Genomic DNA, 6000 nt, shown 5'->3' with positions numbered 1-6000 from the left:
TTTTATGGTTTTTTGTGCAACTGTGAATGGGATCAGTTTCTTGATTTCTCTTTCTGTTGCTTCATTACTGGTGTATAAAAGTGCAACCAATTTCTGTACATTGATTTTGTACCCTGCAACTTTGCTGAATTAATGGATCAGTTGTAAGAGGGTTCTGATGGAGTCTGTTGGGTTTTCTCATAGACTATGATGTCATCTGCGAAAAGTGAAAGTTTGACTTCATCTTTGCTAATTCTGATGCCTTTTATTTCCTTTTGTTGTCTGATAGCTGATGCTAGGATTTCCAGCACTATGTTAAACAACAGTGGTAAGAGTGGACGTCTCTGTCGTGTTCCTTATCTCAGGGTGAAAGCTCTCAGGTTTTCCTGAGGAAGTATTGAGGCTAATATTAGCTGTGGCCTCTCATAGATGGCTTTTATGATGTTTAAGTAAGTTCCTTCTATCCCGACTTTCTCGAGGGTCTTTATTAAGAAAGGATACTGTATTTTGTCAAATGCTTTTTCTGCATCTATGGACAGGATCATATGGTTTTTATCTTTTCTTTTGTTAATGTGATGTATCACATTGATTGATTTGTGAATATTGAACTAGCCCTGTAACCCAGGGATGAATCCCACTTGATCATGGTGGATAATTCTTTTTATGTGCTGTTGAGTTCAATTTTCAAGTATCTTGAGGATTTTTGCATCCGTATTCATCAGGGATATTGGCCTGTTGTTCTCTTGTTTTGCTGGGGTTCTGTCTGGTTTGGGAATCAAAGTTATGATGGCTTCGTAGAATGAGTCCAGAAGTTTTCCTTCCATTTCTATTTTTTGGAACAGCTTGAAAAGAATGGGTATTAATTCTGTTTTAAATGTCTGGTATAGGGGCGCCTGGGTGGCATAGTCGGTTAAGCGTCCGACTTTCGCTTAGGTCATGATCTCGCGGTTCGTGGGTTTGANAGAGTCTGTCACTCCCTCTCTCTCTGACCCTCCCCTGCTCACGCTGTCTCTCTCTCTCTCTCCTAGAAATAAATAAAAATATTTTTAAAAATTATTAAAAAAAAATAAATGTCTGGTAGAATTCCGCAGGGAAGCCAACTGGCCTAGGGCTCTTATTAATTGGGAGATTTTTGATAACTGATTCGATTTTGTCACTAGTTATGGGTCTGTTCAGATTTTCTATGTCTTCCTGTGTGAGTTTTGGTAATGAGTGTGTGTTTAGGAATTTGTCCATTTCTTCTAAGTTGTCCAATTTATTGCCATATAATTTTTCATAGTATTCCCTGATAATTGCTTGTATTTCTGAGGGATTGGTTGTAATAAATCCATTTTCATTCATGATTTTGTCTATTTGAGTGCTCTTTCTTTTCTTTCTGATAAGTCTGGCTAGAGGTTTGTCAATTTTGTTTATTTTTTCAAAAAACCAACTCTTGGTTTCATTGATCTGTTCAACTGTAGTTTTGGATTCTATATTGTTTATTTCTGTCCTAATCTTTATTATTTCTCTTCTTCTTCTGGGTTTGGGGTGTTCTTGCTGCTCTGCTTCTAGTTCCTTTAGGTGTGCTATTAGATTTTGTATTTGTGTTTTTTCTGTTTTCTTGACATAGGCCTGGAATACAATGTACTTTCCTCTTAGGACTGCCTTTGCCGCATCCCAAAGTGTTTGGATTGTTGCATTTTTGTTTTCATTTGTTTCCATATATTTTTTAATTTCTTCTCTAATTGCCTGATTGGCCCATTCGTTCTTTAGTAGGGTGTTCTTTAACCTCCATGTTTTTGGAGGTTTTCTAGACTTCTTCCTGTGATTGATTTCAAGTTTCATAACATTGTGCTCTGAAATTGTGCATGGTATGATCTCAATTCTTTTATATTTATTGATGGCTGCTTTATGACCCAGTATGTGATTTATCTTGCAGAATGTGCCACGCACACTTTAGAATAAAGTGAATTCCATGACCTCAGAATGTAGAGTTCTAAATATGTCTGTCAAATCCATCTGGTCTAATGTGTCGTTCAGGTCCATTATTTCTTTAGTGGTTTTTCTGTCTAGTTGATCTATCCATTGCTGTAAGTGGAGTTTTAAAGTTCCCTGCTATTAGCACATTCTTATCAGTAAGATTGTTTCTGTTTGTCATTAATTGTTTTATGTATTTAGGTGCTCCTGAATTCGGTGTGTAGACATTTATAATTGTTAGCTCTTCCTGTTTGATAGACCCTGTAATTATTATATAATGCACTTCCTCATCCCTTGTTACTGCCTTTACTTTAAAGTCCAGTTTGTCTGATATAAGTATGGCTACTCCCACTTTCTTTGACTTCCAGGAGCATGATAGATATTTCTTCATCCTGTTACTTTCAGTGTGAAGCTGTCCTCAGGTCTAAAATGAGTCTCTTGTAGACAGGAAATAGATGGATCTTGGGTTTTTTTGTTTTTTTTTTTTTACCCATTCTGATACCCTATGTCTTTTGAGTGAAGCATTTAGTCCATTTACATTCAATGTTATTATTGAAAAATATAAGTTTAGAGTCACTGTGTTCTCTGTAGGAATCATGCTTGTAGTGGTGTCTCTGGTACCTCGTGTTCCTTGCAACATCTCCCTCATAGAGTCCCCCTTAGGATCTCTTGTAGGGCTGGTTTAGTGGTGATGAATACTTTCAGTTTTTGTTTATTTGGGAAGACTTTTATCTCTCCTTCTATTCTGATTGACAGCCTTGGTGGATAGATTCTTGGCTGCATATTTTTCCTGTTTATCATAATGAAGTTTTCCTGCCATTCCTTTCTGGCCTGCCAAGTTTCAGTAGCTAGGTCTGCAGCTACTCTGATAGTTCTCCCTTTGTATGTTAGGGCCTTTTTATCTCTAGGTGCTTTCAGAATTCTCTCTGTTCTTATATTTTGCCAGTTTCACTATGATATGTCATGCAGAAGATCGATTCAAGTTACGTCTGAGGGGAGTTCTCTGTGCCTCTTGGATTTCAGTGTCTGTTTCCTTCTCTAGATAGGGGAAGTTCTCAGCTATAATTTGTTCAAGTATCTCTTTGGCTCTTTTTTCTCTCTATTTTCCTTTTGGAATTCCTATGATATGGATATTGTTCTGTTTGATTGCATTGCTCAGTTCTTGAATTCTCCTTTCATGCTCCTGGATCAATTTATCTCTCTTTTTCTTGGTTTCCTCTTTTTCTATAATTGTGTCTTCTAATTCACCTATTCTCCTCTCTGCCTCTTCAATCCATGCAGTGGCCACCTCTACTATGCACCTCATTTATAGCCTTTTTAAAATTCATGACTACTGTTTTTACTGTCCATCGTCTTTGTAGCAATAGCTTCTCTGGTGTTTTCCATGCCTTTTTCAAGCCTAGTGATTATTTTATGACTATTGTTCTAAATTCTTCATCAGTTATGTTGCTTATATCTGTTTTGAGCACTTTTTTAGCTGTCATTTCTTCCTGGAATTTCTTTGGAGCAAAGTTCTTCCATTTCGTCATTTTGGCTAGCTTTTTGTCTCTTGTCAATTTTAAAAGCTTATTATGTGCTCTGCACATGCAAGTTCTGCTATATTAAAGGAGGCTCATTGACTGTACAGGGCCTGTCCGTTCAGGAAGTGTTCTTTGAATGGTGTCTCTTGGTCTCTCTTCTTGTGTCTTTGTTTATTTTATATCCCTACTCATAGTGATATTTGGGACTCTCCACCATGTGTACTTTGGCTTGTTTCTTGAGGTAGCCCTGGAAAGGAAAACAGACAGACAAACAGGGAACAAAAGCACACAAACGCACAGACAAATCAAACAAACAAGGAAATCAAAAGGAAACAACAACAACAAAAGACAAAGGGCACTCCAGAAGCATAAAACCAGAAATCCCAGCTACAAAAAAAGAGCACAGTGGAGGCAGTGCTGATGGAAGAGCATATACAAAGAGAAAAATGACAGGGGTGGGGAGAAAGCAAAATTGAACATTGACCAAGTAGAGAGACTAAAAGGCTTACTTCAGAGAGAAAAAAAGGAGAATATGGTAGGAGGAGGGGAGAAAGAAACGAAGATAATGCTACCCAGGAAACTATATAGTCTGATTATTCCAAAGAGAAAGAGAAAAGAAGGTAATGACAGGTGTAGAATATGCATCAAGAGAATGGATTAAATGTGACTGTTTAAGCAAACCAATAACCAGAGTGCCCAGTCCAGCAGAGGGGAGAGAGAAGAATGAGATAAGGGAAAATATATCTGAATAGCAAGAATTGATCTTGAGTTAATCACGGCAATGCATCAATGTTGGTCTTGCCCTGGGCTCCAGTAAAAAAACAAAAAACAAAACCAAACAGACAAAAAATAAAACAGCTCTCCAGCCCAGATGGGCATGGTTTAGTATAGGCAGGTCTTACCTCCACTGTGGGTCTAGGAGGCCACTCCCTGAGGCCCTACCTTGGTGGTTGTGGGGACAAAAATGGCAGCGCCCCAGTCCCTTCTTGAACCCAACATTGCAAATCACTCTTTTGGTTCTGATCTCCCTGTGCCACAGGTGTAGCTAAGGTGGGTTGTGTTCTATGTCCCAAGGCCTGCCTCGTTTCCAGGTCTTAGTCTGCACACTTTAATGATACCACCTGAAATGTAGTCCCGCAGGCACGCCGCTTCCTAGCCGGGTATCGAGTAGGGGGTGTAGGGGAGCATTTCCTCCTGGTTTCGCCTGGAACCGAGGCACTCAGCCCAAAGAAATCGTGGCAGCTAGAGATAGGATCTCTCTCCGAACACCCGTGGTTAGAGATTGGATGATAGAATCCCTCTCCACCGTGGCCGAGTTTTTTCTCTTCTCCAGGGATAGTTCTGTGAGCAGTTTCAGCCGCTTTCTCTTTTCCTCTCCGCAGAGGAGTCTCCCTTCCCTCCATGCCTCCTGGCCCGGCCCGTTTTTATCTTCCCCAGTTCATAATCACGCATCTATGAGGCTGTCTTCTTAGTGGACTCTGTCTCTTTTCCTCTCAGACTCTTGCAGTTCAGTGTCCTTTGGCTTCAGCCCTTCTTTGTTTGAGAGATGCGGGCAGGAGCGAAGTACGGAGCTCCCTATTTCTCCGCCATCTTGCCTTCTCCCCTATACGGCCAATTTATTTTCAACAAGGTACAAAGTTAATTCGATAAAGAAACAATGATCTTTTCAAGAAATGGCACGGAGAAAATTGAACATACATATGCAAAACAAACTTCAACCCATACCATATACTTCATGAAAAAAATTAACTCAAAATGGTCATAGACCTGTATGTATCATGTTAAATAATCAAACTTCCAGAAGAAAACATAGACAAAAATCCTTATGACCTTGGCTTTGGCAACATTTTATTAACTATGACACTAAAAGCATAAACCATAAAAGAAACAAATTGTTAAATTAGACTTCATCAGAATTTAAAACTTTTGCACTTTGAAAGTTACTGTTAAGAGAATGAAAAAAAAACAACAAGCACAGCTTAGAGAAAACACATACAAAGCACTTATCTGAGATACTACGTGTAGTATAGAATTACATATTTACTATCTCATTATCAGCCCTGTAGTCTGGCTGAGCTCACAGCAGAGGTTGAAATGCTGCTCTTATAGTTTCAGCCCTGTGCAATTGCTAAGCCCACCTGAACAAGGCAAGGGAGGAAATTATAACCTCTCCTCCGGTAGCAGAGGTATGCAGAATTAGTCTTGTTGATATGGGCTCTCTCTTTCCTGTGCTGCTTATAAATTTTGGGTCTTGTTTGAATTCTCATTCTAAGAAAGCAACTGTAAGAAAAAGAAAAGCCTATGAGACAAACAGGAAATTTTGGACATGACTGGATAGCTGATTCAGTTCAGGAACTCTCCTGAATAAACATTTTTCCAAAGAAAACTTACTATCCATTGCATTTCCTGGGGTCCTATGTTGGACTACATCTTCCTGAATCCCTTGGGTTGGGGTGTCAGAGTGATGGGTTCTAGTTAGGTTCTACCTTTGAGGATGAGGGTTCTTTGTGTGGCATAAGAGAGCAGGAACCATGAAAATAACCAT

This window comes from Crocuta crocuta, unplaced genomic scaffold (genome assembly GCF_008692635.1).
Source record: "Crocuta crocuta isolate KB4526 unplaced genomic scaffold, BGI_CrCroc_1.0 scaffold30, whole genome shotgun sequence".
Classification (NCBI taxonomy): Eukaryota; Metazoa; Chordata; class Mammalia; order Carnivora; family Hyaenidae; genus Crocuta; species Crocuta crocuta.
Note: the sequence above shows the minus strand (reverse complement) of the source record.